Source organism: Lucilia sericata, unplaced genomic scaffold, assembly GCF_015586225.1.
Source record: "Lucilia sericata isolate MDLA Ls3-8-SP2 unplaced genomic scaffold, ASM1558622v1 Contig000684F_arrow, whole genome shotgun sequence".
Lineage (NCBI taxonomy): Eukaryota > Metazoa > Arthropoda > Insecta > Diptera > Calliphoridae > Lucilia > Lucilia sericata.
In genome coordinates, this window is record NW_023994687.1 from 9,849 (window position 1) to 26,102 (window position 16,254).

Consider the following 16,254-nt stretch of genomic DNA (forward strand, 5'->3'; position numbering starts at 1 on the left):
AATTAAAAAATTCATATGTAAGGCCCACTTTTGTAAGTTCAGCTCTAACGATATTTCAGGTCTAACATTATTCCAGATATACGAATTTTTGTATTTTATTCATATGAAGGTTCCCTGGCCCTTCTTATTTATACGCCAATTTATAACCCAAATGTTTACAAGGATGTCAAAGTTGCTCAGGCAAAGTTTGAGGATTCTAGCTATAATAGTTTCCCAGATATACGATTTGTTGTATTTAATTCATATGGTAATGCCACGCCCCTATCCATGCAAAGCGGCTCAAAATGTGAGTACTCTGTTTTAATTTTTCATATATACTAATTTAAAATGGGAGGTGCCCGCCTACTATAGCAAAATTTGAGTATTCTAGCTGTAACGGTTTCCCAGATTAAATTCGAAGGAGAGGTGCTACGCCCATTATAGCCAGTCTGTACATTTTGTACCCAAATGTTCACATAGATATCAAAATTATACATATAAAGTTTTTGGACTCAAGCTGTTTGCAGTTTCTGAAATATACTCTTTTTAATATTCATTTTGTAAGAGGGCGTGGCATCTTGCCTATAATTCTTTCCGAACATACAGGAAGGTTTTGTGAAAATTTTAATAAAATCGGTCCAGGCGTTTAGGCCCCTATGGACTTAAAATTTTGAGGATAATTTTCATAACATCAAGCTGATTGCAGTTTCTGAAATATACTCTTTTTAATATTCATTTTGCAAGAGGGCGTGGCATCTTGCCTATAATTCTTTCCGAACATACAGGAAGGTTTTGTGAAAATTTTAATAAAATCGGTCCAGACGTTTAGGCCCCTATGGACTTAAAATTTTGAGGATAATTTTCATAACATCAACTTAATACACTTTTGGTTCCTAGTCAATCTGACGTGATAACAACTCGGCATCTGGGAATCATTTGGATACTTAAGATGTGATTGCCATTCTTTAAAAGATCATCTAAGAGAAAATAGAACTACATATTTAATTTCCAGAGTTCTTAACCAACAAACTAAGTAAGTGTAACTGATATCAATAGTTCTGTTCCGAGTACAATCCGACTTCTTAACGTGTATTGTAACGTCACTTCATAAGATAATGTACCATTCAAAACATGTAGCTACTATGTTTGAAGAGTCTCTCCGACATACATGGAAGCATTATTATTAATTCCTCAGCTCATGCCACGCAATCACGCACAAGTTTCGAAGCGCTTGCCGTCACCACTTGGGGTATGATTAAATAAATTATATTAGCTACATTTAAAACGATTTCTCGGTCAGTGGTTAATCATGTACCAGTGTGGTCACTTTCTCTCAGTGATACCTACCCAGTGGTAGGTATTTAAAGCAGCTACAAATTACATCGGAATATCATCTATACAATAAAACGAAGGTCTCCCATGTCAAGGAACAAACGGTTATGTTGACTAAACAGTTTCTCCTGGGATGTCATCGGAGGAGTCATCCAAATTTTAACATCACACAGCTGGATGCTCCCTCGAGGCATGTCAGGAAGTATCATCGTATATAGGAGTAGAACGAATGTCGAAGTGCTTTACGTGGCCTATTTCACAGTGGTCTTTTTCAACCACTGGGTGAGCTTTGCGACGACTCACCACCGCCCCATTGTGTTTATTACACGCAGGTGGCAATTTACGTATATGGATGTTCCGGTCCAATATACGCGTAATTTGCTCAAGTGCTTGACCTATCTAATCTCTGACCATTGCTGCCCCGTTGCTTAACTTCCGAGATGTAAAACACCACTTCCTTTTACAGCCACGCAGATGAATGGCCCCGTTGAGTCGGCAACAGCACCTAGAGACGTAACCGTTAGACCGAAGTACGAATCCGTCAAATAAGCCGAGACATTGTTCTTACTCACAGTGACGCACTGTGGTAATTCTGATATGAACAGAGTTAACTCTAAACATATCTGCACAAGGAAGGAAAATTCAATGGTATCATACCTTTAATCCATCATCATTGAACTCAACACATTTCTCATTCATCCGACACACTCATAAGAGAAAAACAATCGACACACTTATTGTAGGTGGGTGGGGCCCGCATACCCCACATTCATCCCGTACCATATACAATTAACTCCAATTAATTTCCAACGCTTAGTCCCACAGCCACACCTCTGTGGGGTATCTGTTGTTCTCGGCAACAGCACCGAACTTATCCCGAAATATTGACTTTTAACCGCCACTTACTCTTCCCGCGAATTTGGGTTTAAACCACAACCACTACTTGGATTCCGAAGGAACCTCAACCAACTGACCAGCCAGGACATAATCCTGCGGACAACTGGCTACCCATAGTACCAGATTATGTGGTTCTCTGGTTAGACCCCATGTCAAATCATACCAAGGACTAGCCGAGGAGTGATGTGATCACCTACTGATCACACATACCGTACCGTCCCCAACGAATGTCCAGCATGTGGTCAAGAGTCGAAAATATACAATAACATCTCATGATTCCAATCAGCAAAACGAGATTTCTATGCTCTGTCTCTCAACAAATAAGGTCCAATGATACTTTCGGCTTAAATTTTGCTTCCTTTGGGTAACCATTTAAATTACTCACGAATATTCTATAAAAACTATCGCCGATATTCTACGTTCTTGGATAAGATTGCATCTGATAATAAGTTTTATGTAAGTTACCTGTCAGACTTTTCAGTTCTATATTGTCCAACTTTGCAAAAGAACAGTATTATATATTATTGAATGAGATATCTAGAATTTTTAACATTTTTGAGGAGATAAGATTAGATTTCAGCGAGTTCTTTATCACAAACAACACTATAATCCAAAAGTTTTGTAGATATTTCGAGCTTAAAGAGAGCAGAAGTGATGCGTAAGATTTAAATAAGATCTTATCGCGAAGGATTCTACGACCGCGATATAATGCAATGAATATTTTCAATCTTTTACAAATATCTATAAACTTTTGTTTTTTCCTTTGCCCTATCTAGTCTCTGAACTTTAAAAACCTCCCTCCTAACAATTCTTCATCTAGGTACACACACATACATTTTCCTTACATACGTATTAATTTCAGTATTTTTTATATGTAAATTCAGTTTTTTCCTCAACGTACTTTTTTCTTTCCTCAGTTTTTTTTTTTTTCGTATTTAAAACAGATGTGCCGCCTTATGTTTTAACTAACTAAAAGCCATGTCAAAAGCTAACAAATCCGCCTTCAGACACTTTAAATAAAAAGTTTGTGGCAACAGAAAAACTACAACTAAACAAACATACAAATGGGGAGATACAACTTAACAAGAATATACCGGATAAAAAAAAAAAAAACTTATACACATGATTCGTAACGAACGAATGCTTAAACAATGTGCCAACTAGAGAAGACGGTCAAAAACAGCAACAACAAAAAATCGTTCGTAATTTGCATATAAAACAACCTGAAGCGTAAGAAAATGTACACGAATTTATACACCAAGTGTGGAAGTAAAGTGGAGCAGCAGCAGCAGCAACAGGCCTTAATACTATTTACTCCTTGGTATACAATATAGTCATTTTTTTTCTACTACCATACTCAACAACATAAGTTGCTGCTACTACTGATGTTGTTGTTGGTATTGTTTTTGGCATCTCATCACATGATTGCTACTTTGCATTTGTTGTTTTTTATGATACCAACCAGGCTCATGTTATTATTATGACCAAAAAACAACAAATGATACACCCCTCCAGGGGTTCAAACATTAACTAGCAATTAGGTGAAGTGTAAAACAACTTTTAAAAGATTTTTTGTTTGTGTTGCTTGTTTTTGCTACTATAAAATTTTCTTGGGATGTCCTTCCTCTTTCCATTACGAGAAAAAAATAAAGATTCTCTTATAGACTGCTTGACGCTAGTTTGGGATTTTTATTTTGGTTTTTTTTTATTTCGGATTGCATTCAAAATATGCATGAATGCAGAGGCATGCGTGTTGTTTTGGTCGCTGGTTTGTTTATGGATATATTGTATCATTGCAAATCATGTTTTTTGATTGTTAAAATACCCTATGATGGGCAATGAAAGATTTTAGAGGAAATTGGAACAGTTTATCTGGAATTATGGAAGAAAAAAGGGGAAAGTCAATATATCAGCATTGACTGATACAATTTTTCGACGATTTAGATAAAGGAAAGACTAGTCGTGATAGCATATAATTCTCCACCACTTCTCCAAGATCATTTGATTAATATAAACATAAATCTGTCAAAGCTTTGAACAATGAGATTTCTGAGAATGATCGTAAGACTGCCATAGAAAAACAAGTCTTTATAAAGAATATAAAAAAGAGAAGGAAGGATTCCTACTGGAATCTCGAAATGTAAGTTTTGAAAAATCTTAAGAGTTTTAACCATGATGAATTACCGAGTTCGAATTTTTAATGGTCTATCGCTATTCGATTTTAATAATTTCAATTTTTCATATTCCGAAGTCCGAAATATTTTAGGTTAATCATTTTATCATATTGCCTTCTAAATCAATTGGAAATTATAATGAATCTGCACTTATGATCCATTCATTATACAGTCTAACCGATCTGTGTTTGTAATTAAAGACATTTCTGATCACCTAATGATATTACGATTTACGGTCTATTAACTTTCCTCTTAAAAGCAATGCAATTGATAATGGATCTGTATCAGTATTTCTCGAAACATGCTGAAACTGAATCACTATATATATTCGTAAAAGTTTTTCAAACATTCCACAACTTAGTATCAAAATTCGTTCACGAATATCGGAATAAAATATCTAAATATTTGAACATTAATATTTAAATCTATATAAAGTATTAGCATTAGTGATTATGCTTAGAACCGGTGCAACAGTTTCCAAGATCTGGCCATTCTAATTAGTTTTGTTAATAATTTGAGATCAGTGAAAAATGCGATCCTACTTTCTATTCAATCAATTGAGAATGCCCTAAACACATCAGTGGGAATTTTCGAAGAAAAATCCCTCATTTTTGGAATTTCGCAAATATTCTAAAGCGAATTCCTTAACCACAAAGTAAAATTTCATTATTCAGTATCATGCATATCGGAATAAGAGATCTGAGTTTGTCTTCTTTCATCTTTAAATCAATAGAAATTATTACCTCTTCGCATTTGCGATTAAGAATAAAACCGATTCAACAGCTTTCAATATCTGTGCCCCGTCTCTGTAATTCTCGCATCGAGAAAAAATGCCGAAAAATTCATGATCATCTTGTGTAAAACAGGGTGAATACATTAAATTTAAACATTTCTTACTCAATTTTAATGTGTACTGTTTAATAATCAGAGTCACACTGTTAAAAACTGGAAGACTATTATATATTAAGTTTTTTCTCGATTCGAGAAAAATACAGAAACGAGGTACTGATCATCCTACTTAGTTTTCTTATGCATTTGCTATAGAGTTCTATAGTTGAAACGAAAAGTCGACTTTTCGACTTATTGCATTTAGTTAAAAGTCGACTTTTTTCATTTAATTAAAAGTCGACTCTTAGACTTTTCGACTTTTAGTATTTTAGTATTTTATAAATAGTCGACTTTTAGGTATTTTCGAATTTTCGACTTTTTACACCTTCTTTTTTACTTTTTCGACTATCTTTTCGATTATTTTCAACGTTTTTCGATTTTTTTTTTTACTTTTTTCAATTTTTTTCGACTTTTTCCAACTTTTCGACTTTTTCTAACATTTCGACATTTTACTGCTTTTCGACTTTTTTCGATTATTTTTGACTTTTTACTACTTTCGACTTTTATTAACAAAGTCGATTTTACGACTTTTTTCCTAGACGATAGTCGAGTTATCGACTTTTTTGAAACAAAATAGTCGACTTCGACTTTTCGACAAAAATTCGATTGTTCGATTATTCGAAAGTCGATTTATAGAATCCTAATTTGCGATCAGTGATCTGCACTAAACACATCAGTGAGAATTGCAGAAAAATTCCTTCAACATATACAATATATAGACAGAATAGTTGATCTGTATTTGTGATTCGATACGACTATACCAAACCGATTTATTTAAATTCAGAACGTCTTTCCTCTTAAAAGCAATGAAACAATAGTGGATCAACATTTGCGATCAAGTCAAGGAATGAAGGGAGTGGCACCGTTCTTTAGGAATTCGAAGAACCAAATAAAAATCCCAGACAAATGGAGCTGGATCGAATATTATTATCAGGATTTGACAGGAATCATGGACACAGTTCATCATAAATTAAAGTCATCATGCCTTTGTCAGATACTTTCTAAAGAGCTCGGCAAGTTAGGATTCTTAATTAAACCCCGTTGTGAACTTCACCAAAAGTACTAACTAACATGATAGTGAAATTTAAAATGGATCAGTAAGTAAGAAATATGTATGGATTCGGTTGGACATAAATAAAATATCAGTTGAGACTGCACTACTCAAGCTCGTGGGAGTTATTGAAAAATCCCTTGACGCCAAAGTGAAATCTCTCAACTTAGTATCCAGAACAATAGATCTGCATTTGCATTCAGAGATTGGACAGGAACGAAAACATTTTAAATCAATCATTGGATATATCCTTATTGAAACTATGGAAAGGAATGATCCGTTACAACTTTCAAGCTAATCGGTTGACAAGGCGTTAATGGGAGCTGTTACATAATCTCTTTATAACAACCAAGAGATATTTTGAATACAGGGTTATGTAGATTTGATCCCCAATAACACTACAGACTTACTTAGCAACAACGCCTTCTCGATTTTAGGCTGATAAGATCTCAAAGGTCAACAAAATTTGAAAAAACCATCATATCCGGTTAATACATCTCGAAGAAAGAAGAAGATATAACAGAAGATAAAGCTTTACTTTAAAGTCGACAGGTTCAACTTTCAGATGACATAAAAAACTTTATAAATAAAGATCTCTTAAGCGCTGTTGTAGTGTCTCAAAAATTACTAAAAATTAGATTTTTACAATTTTCATGACACAATATCTCGAAAGCTTGATATATAGGAGAAACTCTGAGTCCTGATTCGGATTTAAAAAAGTATACTTTGATCTCCAGGTTAAAGATTTCTTTGGCCTGTGTTTTTTGCAAAATTAAAGTTCTTTTCCGAAACTTTATGGGTCTGTTGACACTATATGGCTTTCGTTGATCATAGTGAGCTTTCGGAGATTCTAGTGTAGTATAACTTTAGCTCGACTTAAATACCTTAAAAAGAAACCTGTAACAAATCTACTACTTACAACATTGAATACGAACTGAGTTCTTGTCAAGTGTTAAAAGCTTTTAATGGATTTTTACTATTCGTATGTAAAGAATTTCCGTTGTTACATTATTTTATTTTCAATACATATTCCTTTTTTTTTTTGCATTTTAAACTCAAAACTTAACAACTTGACTAATTAAACTATGAATTGTATAAATTTTAAAATTGTGTTGAACTTCGAATCAAACAAAATTAAACTGACATGTAAACAATGCTACCGTATATATTGGCATTTTATGAAAAATGGAAAACAAGTTAAAAATTTAAATATTTAATAAAAAAAATTATTTTCATTATTAGCGAAATTTTTAAATTCGTAATGAATGTAAGTTCAAATGTTCAAAAATGTTCAAAGAAACATTTAATATTACAGCAGAAAAAAAATTATTAAATAAATTCGTGCTGACATGAATTATGGCAGTTTTGTTTATTTGAAGAGAGAACATTGGCTTTTTGTCATGATAAGTTTTATTTTGAACACGAATTAAGTTGTCTTTAGATTTTTTTGTGAAAATTGTAAAAAAAATATCAAAATCGAATGTTTGTGCATAAAAAATAATATGACTACATATGTAACTATGTACAGTAGAGAACAAAAGTTATAAAAGAAATGTTGATATGATAAACTGATCGTCCCATCCTCCCTTTTTTACTTAATACCTAAGTAAAAGCATCTGAATTAAAAGTTTTACAGTTATAATCAATTTCTGTAACAAAGTTTTGATAATTTGTTGAAAATTATTCAAAACTTTTCGAAAATAATGAAGTTTTCTTTTTCAGTTGATTTTTTTTTGTCCCACACTGTTTTCAAACAAGAACAGGAACTCTAAATATTATATCATGCATGTAAATTTCGTGATTTAATTTTGCCAGAAAAACAAAAAAATAACACAACAACAAACATACAAATATTATATAACCGTGTGAATATAATGACTAAAACCAAAAAATATATCAATATTTAAATGTTTTTTTTTTCTTCAGCTTAGTTACAGTAGAAGTTGTTTATCTGTATAAATGCCAAAGAGGGAGTACGTATGCAAAGTTGTTTGAGTGCATTTTAATTATAAGTAAATTTGAAAGACCCTTGAAGGAAACTACCAGTTACTAATACATTGGCAAAGGGACTGGTTCGAGTTGTAAAGTTAAGATAAAGGTAAAAATGCAACTTTCATATGCCGATGGTAAAAATTGTATTAAAATCAATTCCAACATTACAAATGACTTATTGTGTTTAAAAGAAAATGAAGTTATCTACTAGAATTTGATCATAGAACATCAAAATCACCAAAAGCAGTTTCCTTGTTGAAGACATGTTATGCCAGTTTCTGAACTGGTTATAAATGCTAAGTGAAATTTCTATCTGATCAAGAATGTGGTGTGTGTACTTCCCCGAAGTCCGAAGTACACACACCATTCAGTATTAAGATTGGTCCTCTGACTATACTAAACCAAATCTATCTGACTATACTAAAACAAAAACCATGCCAATCTTAAAAACAATGGAAATGATAATGGATCAACATTTTCGGTCCAAGATTGATGCTATCCGAATTCAAAGAATCATAATTTATGCAAAGGTTGGTCCAAAAATGCCGGAATACTCGATCTTCATTTGCATTTAAATATAAAATAGGTCCGACTATATCAAATCGAATAATTTCGTGCCAATTAGTGTGTCTATTCTCTCGAAAACAACAGAAATAATAATGGATCCTTTCTTTTCAATCAAAGATAGATCAAAGATACATGCTTAGCTCAATGATTAGTTCAAAAATGTCCGAATAATATATCTATATTTGCGATATAGATCTAGTCCCACTAAACCAAATCGAAAATTTACAAAACAATCAGTGAATCATTGCTATCGAAAATAATGATAGTCGAAGGCATCACTCTTTCAGGACGTACTTTTTAAAGATTTCTCAATTTAGGACTCCTAATTAGCAGAATGTCATACTCACGGCAAATAGTAACGGAACAGAGGAACTTCTAGTAGATATACATACACAGCGTCTCAAAAAATCACTTTTAAAAGAAGTAATTGGAAATTTAGGATGTTCAACATAGACATTACGACTGCGGCAGTTACTTTTCGTAAGAACCCGGAACTAAAGATTTCTTTAGGAATCTGAAACACCCTATAAATGAATAGAGTTGTGGAAATTTGGAAAGCATAACTCCTGCATATGGCACTTTAAATATAACGCGGAACGCAAGTATTACTGATGAAATCAAAACACTGGAACATCACATGAACATATGGATTATATTGTTTGTTGGTTAAATGTAGTAGTTCACAGAGCGCGCGAACAGTCAAGTAGAGTCGAATAGTCTCCATTTTGACAGGACCACTCCCCTCAAATGTAGTACTGTATAATATTAGATCCAGCCTGTATCCGTGAGAAATCTCAGGATATCATTTAGCTTTGACCCAGATATCTCACCAAGTTTGGATATGAAGTAACTGCCAAGATGACAGTTTCTCTTAACGGCATTCACAGAGAATATGGAAGAACGTTTCTTCCATCCGCATGTCTGCATAGTACCTAGTGTCCTCTTATTACTGCTATCAACCTCGATATATCCCGCGACTATTTTGGTTTATAAGGTATCTTGTGCGTTTCTGATTGAAGGAGGACACACAATAACTTGGCTCCTTTACATGTGTCTAGATCAGTGTTGCCCATACACATACTGTTACACATTAATTTGTATTGGTAAAGCAGCAGAGAACAAAATGTAACCCAAAATAAAACTGTACTAATAAAATGACTGCAAACTAAAAAGTATATTCTAACTGTCAAATTGATATTATGGATTTTGACAGACAGCGTACATTAAAGTTCATATATAAAAAACTATCAGCTGTGCTCTCTCATTCATCTACATAAATTCGGCTTTCTCAAAATTTTGTTGTTGTATTTCTGTGTGGATTTTAAAAAAGTCGCGTACAGATCTTACTTCGACAAAAGCTGATCAGCAACTGAGTTGATTTTGTTTTGCAAGTTGAGAGATAATCAACTAACACATGCTCAAATAAGAAAATACACAAGTAAGCTTATAGTGTAGGTGAGTCAACGCAACGTCAGCAGAATATTCTTGCCCTATCTCGCGTGATAGGGAATAGTGATTTTGGGCACCATTGGTCTAGATTATTCTACCTATTTTTAGCTTTTGAAGAAAGAATCTGAGGATACCGCTTTTGTTGCCTGTTCATTTCCATAATGCGCAGGGACCTAAACAAGGGTAATGTCAGACAAGCGACCCCGGCCAAATTCTTCTTGCATTGTCTAACTAATAGGGTTACATTAATGACAAACATCTTATGGCTTTTGAAATCCTCATAATTAATTGATAGCTTCCATAACAAAAAAGTTAGAGATAAAGTGGACAGTGACTTCAGCCATTTATATCCCCGAGATAAGGTTACATATTTCTAGCCTTGCAGATCTAGCCAAAGATTATGACCACTTTCCGTCTTGTCATAGCGGATTAGAGTGGGTGTTCTAAACATTTGAGCAAAAAGATTTTTGTTGAAAGATGTTGGTAAACCGACTGGGAAAAAGTCGAAAAACAGATTTTGTTATAATGTGCGACTTTGTGTCGCACTTAAGAAAATGCAATTGGATTTATTAAGGCTTTTAATTCCAAGAAAGATTAAATTGTCGAGGAAAACCCAGGTTATTTGGGAACGATTCTGTGACGCTTAAGAAAGCTCATCGATTACAAATATTGGTCAATCAATCACAGATCTTAACAATATGGTTAGATATCACTACTAAATACTATATAATACAATATAGGTCTGTATCTAAAATAACGACCAAAGAACATTCACTTCTTTGCGTTAGTCTTCTGAATTATAAGAGCGCAGACTTCAATATCTGAGTACAAGTCATTTTCGTGATCTGAAGAGTTTCAAACATGTTTGGATAACGGATTAAATTAAACTCGTTAGGAAGCTGCTCGAATTAAGGAATGAAGTTTCTAGTCTAAAAGATTTTTTAAGAAAGAAGTAATTTAATTAGTTTGTATAAAGATTATTTCTCTATAAAATTATTAACGATTTCGATTTCTTTGCGTCAATCTTCTGATCTATAAGAGTGCAGATTCCACTAACTGGTTGTAAGTTCCTTTTATGATCTGAACTTCAAAATTGTTGCGATAATGGTTTCAATTAAACCCGTTAGTTGACCACATGATTCTCAAAATCGCTCAAATAAAGTTTCTAGTCGCAAGGGAATAACCCATACAGTCTTAAGTTTTATAACAAGATTTTTGAAGAAAAAAGTAATTGGATTTGAAGATAAAGATTATTTTCTCTATAAAATGATTAACGATTTTGTACATTCATATAAACAATATCCACTTTCCAGTTTCATTAGACCATAAAATAATTTTCCAACTTCATAAGTAGTTCATAAGCATAAATAATAAATTGCATAATGCAAAAGCTATATTTGTAAACAATTTCAACAAAATAATAATTGAAAAATCGCCATAAAGTAAGCAATTTCAATTTAACCATAATAAAAAGACTTAAAACATGCCACAAAAAGAGGCAAGTTAAAGTAAATAAATAAACGAACTAACAATATATTCCCACATATATAACCACATCATGCATAAACAAGCATCTGGAGCGCCACTTGTCACTAAATTACAATAAATATAAATTCGTGATTTCAAGGAACAAAAGACTACAACTAAATTTAATACAGAAAAAATAAAAACAAATATTATATAAAAATATATAAACAAGATTGAAAAAAGCAGCAGCAGTAAAGAAAATAAACTGAACACAAAACGTAAATACAACTGGAGTAAAAGAATAGAGAATATTTGAAAAAAGAATTTTCGTTACAGAAAACAAAAGAGTCTCACGGGATTGAGCTACAAATACGAATTTTTACAAGTGATGAGTATATCTTTTTTAACTCGAAATCTTGAACAATTTCATAACTTTTTTCCTGATATTTCAAATGAATTGATTTGTTTGTAGTTTAGACATAATATAATCATGGTTTAAAATATTATAAAAATATACACACACTCCCAGAGTCGAAGGCATCAGTTGTAGGTTTTGCTTCTAGCTGCAGCCACATATATATAGACTCGTTTAAAAATTGAGACATTTCAACTTCCGAAATCAAATCGTGCTGGGTTAAATGTATTGTATTCTGCTGGATTTTAAGTTCAATATCTCTACATACACACACACAAATACATCGACTGTCAGACTCTCTTTCTCATGTGAGTACAATTGAACTATTTGTCTGTCGGTTTTTGTTTATGTTGTGCCAAAATAATCATTTAGTTATAAACACTGGAAATTCATGGATTCATAAGGGGATATAGAGTTATTTTTTTATATAGACATTTGTTTATATTTTTTAAGCTAACAGTGGTTTAAAGGAGTTAACTCGGAGGATTAATATTAAATATTTCCTCATCATGATCGTTTTGCGAATCTAGTCTGAGTAGTTTCCGGATCGATTAATGTCTTATTCGTGATATTGTTAATTTCTTGATCCATTATATGCTGAATGTTCGTCGACACGATCTTAATATACAACCATCCAAAATCCAAGAGTAAAATCTCGATATATTTCTTGTATTTCATCCCCCGATATACGGCTTAGTTGTTACCCCGAGCATTCGAATTGAATCAGAATCAAGTTTAATAAAGGAATTTTCGATAATGTTAGGGATAGGGAAGAAGAAATCTCAATATACAACCACGTCAAACCGGGACTATCTCGGGAATTAGCTTAGACTCCTAATATCGCCATTTATACGACCGCGATAAGAATACAATAAATAAATCATCATAAAAGAAACGATTTATTAAATTTACTTTGAAAATCAGAAGAAAATCAGAAACTGAACCGACGTTTTATCGTAAGATTTTGTATTAATGGGTTTCATAAAAAAACAAAATAAGGAGTGAGACCAATCCGCAATAGATACTGCAAACACCATTACATCCATAAATATGTACCGTTTTGCTTTACACTTTCGATGGCATAGTAGGTCCATATTTATTCAAAAATTAAACTACAGCTCGCGTAAAGTCAATGGAGATTGTTACCGCACTACAGTCAATGTTTTTATAACCACAATTTTGCCATTCCATTTGTAACACATCGAAATATTGACCTTGGACCCACAGAAGTATATATATTCTGGGTCCTTATTAAATTCTAAAACAATCTAGCCATGTGTGTCCGTATGTCTGTCTATTGAAAGCACGATAAAGTCCGAACAAAAAGAGCTAGAGAGTTGAAATTTTCCACAAATATTTCTTATAGGTAAGATTTGTTAGGCATTGAAAATGGGCAATATTGCTCCATGTTATCGAATAGCCACCATACAAGTGGCCTCCCGAAAAACAGCTTTAACAGTCATAACTGTATATGCAAGTATAGCGATGAAATTCGACATTAATAAGTTTCTTACGAGCAAAATTCTATCTACCGAATTTTATGACCATATAAGGTCTCCTTCAGAAAATTACTTTAACGCTCCATCCTGGCTTAATAATAAGAGTATAATTCGACATAAGTAAGTTTCTTATGAGTTAAAATCTCTCTACCAAATTTTATGAGGATCGGTCCTCAATTGACTCTACTCCCCATATAGAGCCCCTTCAGAAAATGACTTCAACGCACATTAGGCACTGGCTTAAAAATGCGAGTATAGCTATGAAATTCGATTTATAGAAGTTGCTTACAAGCCAAAATCTCTCTTCCCAATTTTATAATTGACTCCCCGATTGACCGCTCATATTTGTTCATGGTTTAAAAGTTAGACAAAAATATTTTTTTTTAAATTAATATTTTGTTAATCCGAAAGGGGTGTGTGCCTAATTGACTTAAGCCCTATTTCAGATATCAACCTAATATTTATAGGGAAGCATTTCATTTACGTCATACGGTTGGGTCGTGGTTGGAATGGTGGGTATATACAATTCGGCCTGCTAATTATCCCCCAAGATCACCTCTCGATTATTTCTTCTGGGAACAAGTTTATGCTAATAATCCAGCAACAATTTATGCGTTGGAGGGCACCAAAGTTGGACCTAAAGAATGTGCTACGCCAGGATTTCATTGATCTTTCGAATACAAATGTTTTTATTAAAATATAGAGATTGGTTTCCAATACAGGATTTGTAATTCGTTGGTTAATATATTGGTTTGTGAATCGACTTTTGTTGGGTGATTACCCAACAAAAGTCGATACCCTTCTCCTATATATTTCTATATAATTACCCTTTTCGACTATAAATTACTTGATGTGTTATGTCTTTCGGGTTTCGTAGACATAAAAACTGGCTCTTAAATCTCGAGACATCGACCACAAACAGTCATTAGTATTAGATATCCAACTTCAACCCCAACATAATAAGGTCGAAATTTAATTTCAATAACATTCTTCTTTTGACCAAACTCCTACAATACACTGACGAACAAATATTGGTTTCAATATCTAAATTTTACGCAATTAACGAGTTTTCTTTGCCACAGAATAATAGTCATATTTCTCTGGTTCCAGCATCATATATGAATTAGAAATGGACTTTATATGCAGGACATCTCGAGTGATTCGCCATCACTTGAATATTTAAAATTATTTGAGAGCTTGGTCTTCGAATGTATCCGCTTAACTGCAGGGGGATCCATGATCAAAATTATCATGATTTAATTCCTTTACAATCTCAAAATTAATCCCAAATTCAATATTGAATTGTTTGTCTATCTAGTCAGTTCAACCAGTCAGCAACCAAATTTCCTACAAAAAAAACCCCAACTGCAAAAAACTGGGAAAAAACCAACTTGACAAAATGTTGTATTCGAACGTGGTTAACGTGACTTTTTCTTCTTTATTTTCCGATTATTTTTTTTTTTTTTTTTCATATATTTTCTTCATTTGTTTTTTTGCAAAAACACATTTTATAGGGTTAGTTCCAGTATAAAATACTTATATACATCTATTTTTATTAAACTCTTGCCACAAACCTTTTTAACTCGCACATAGTAAATATTACCGGTCAATATTTTGTAGGTTGAATTTATTTTATTTAGAAAAAAAAAAAAAAATTGAGATTTTTTTATATTAATATTTGTCTGCAACTACGATATTTATATGTTGGGCATCATTGTAGCGCCACACATGTTTAAATTGTGAACTTTAGAGGTCACAACGTGATTGGCTTCTAACAACATTTTACAAATAAACATGTTTTTCTCTTCGTTTCCTTTAAAATTATGAAAAAGTTTTATTGATTTAAATGTTGTTGAAATTTCAACAACTTAATAGAAATCGTATCAATAATGGCTGGAGATTTATTGTCTTCTTTATGAGTTTATTGTGTCCCACAGGAAGGTTTTTTGTGTAATTTATGGTTCCTATAATAATTATAGTTTCTTTACATACCCTTCTAAACATTTTGTTTTTCAAAATCGAGATACTTTATGAATACAGATACTAGAATGTAATGTACCGATTTCATGTCCAATAAGTATGCCCACTTGAAGTATTCTGATTTATTTAAATCCATTTCATAATTTCAGCTCAGCAAAGGATTGTAGCGTTCATAACCTTTTCAGTTTCACTATCTACATACTCTGGTCTTCCGAATAATTATCAGAGTCATTGTTCGCTACAAGTTGATTGATATTTCCTTCATCTGGACTTCGACATCTTCCAAACTACAGAACATTATATTAGATAATTCATCAGTAAGTACTCGGTACTTTTGCGGCTTTATAATGCAAACTGTCTGCCAGGTTTGTTGATGTAGTTTAGTTTCCAGAACCAATTTTGTAAAGGGAAACGATTGATACATTCTATCGTAATCGTCACTCCCGGGATAAGAGGTGCTATCAATACCTCTAGTCAAATGCATCCTCGATCTTTTCGTGGAATGATTTGACGTGGGTCGAATCAAAGATCCACATAATCTAGTGCCACGGTCCCTTCGGTGTG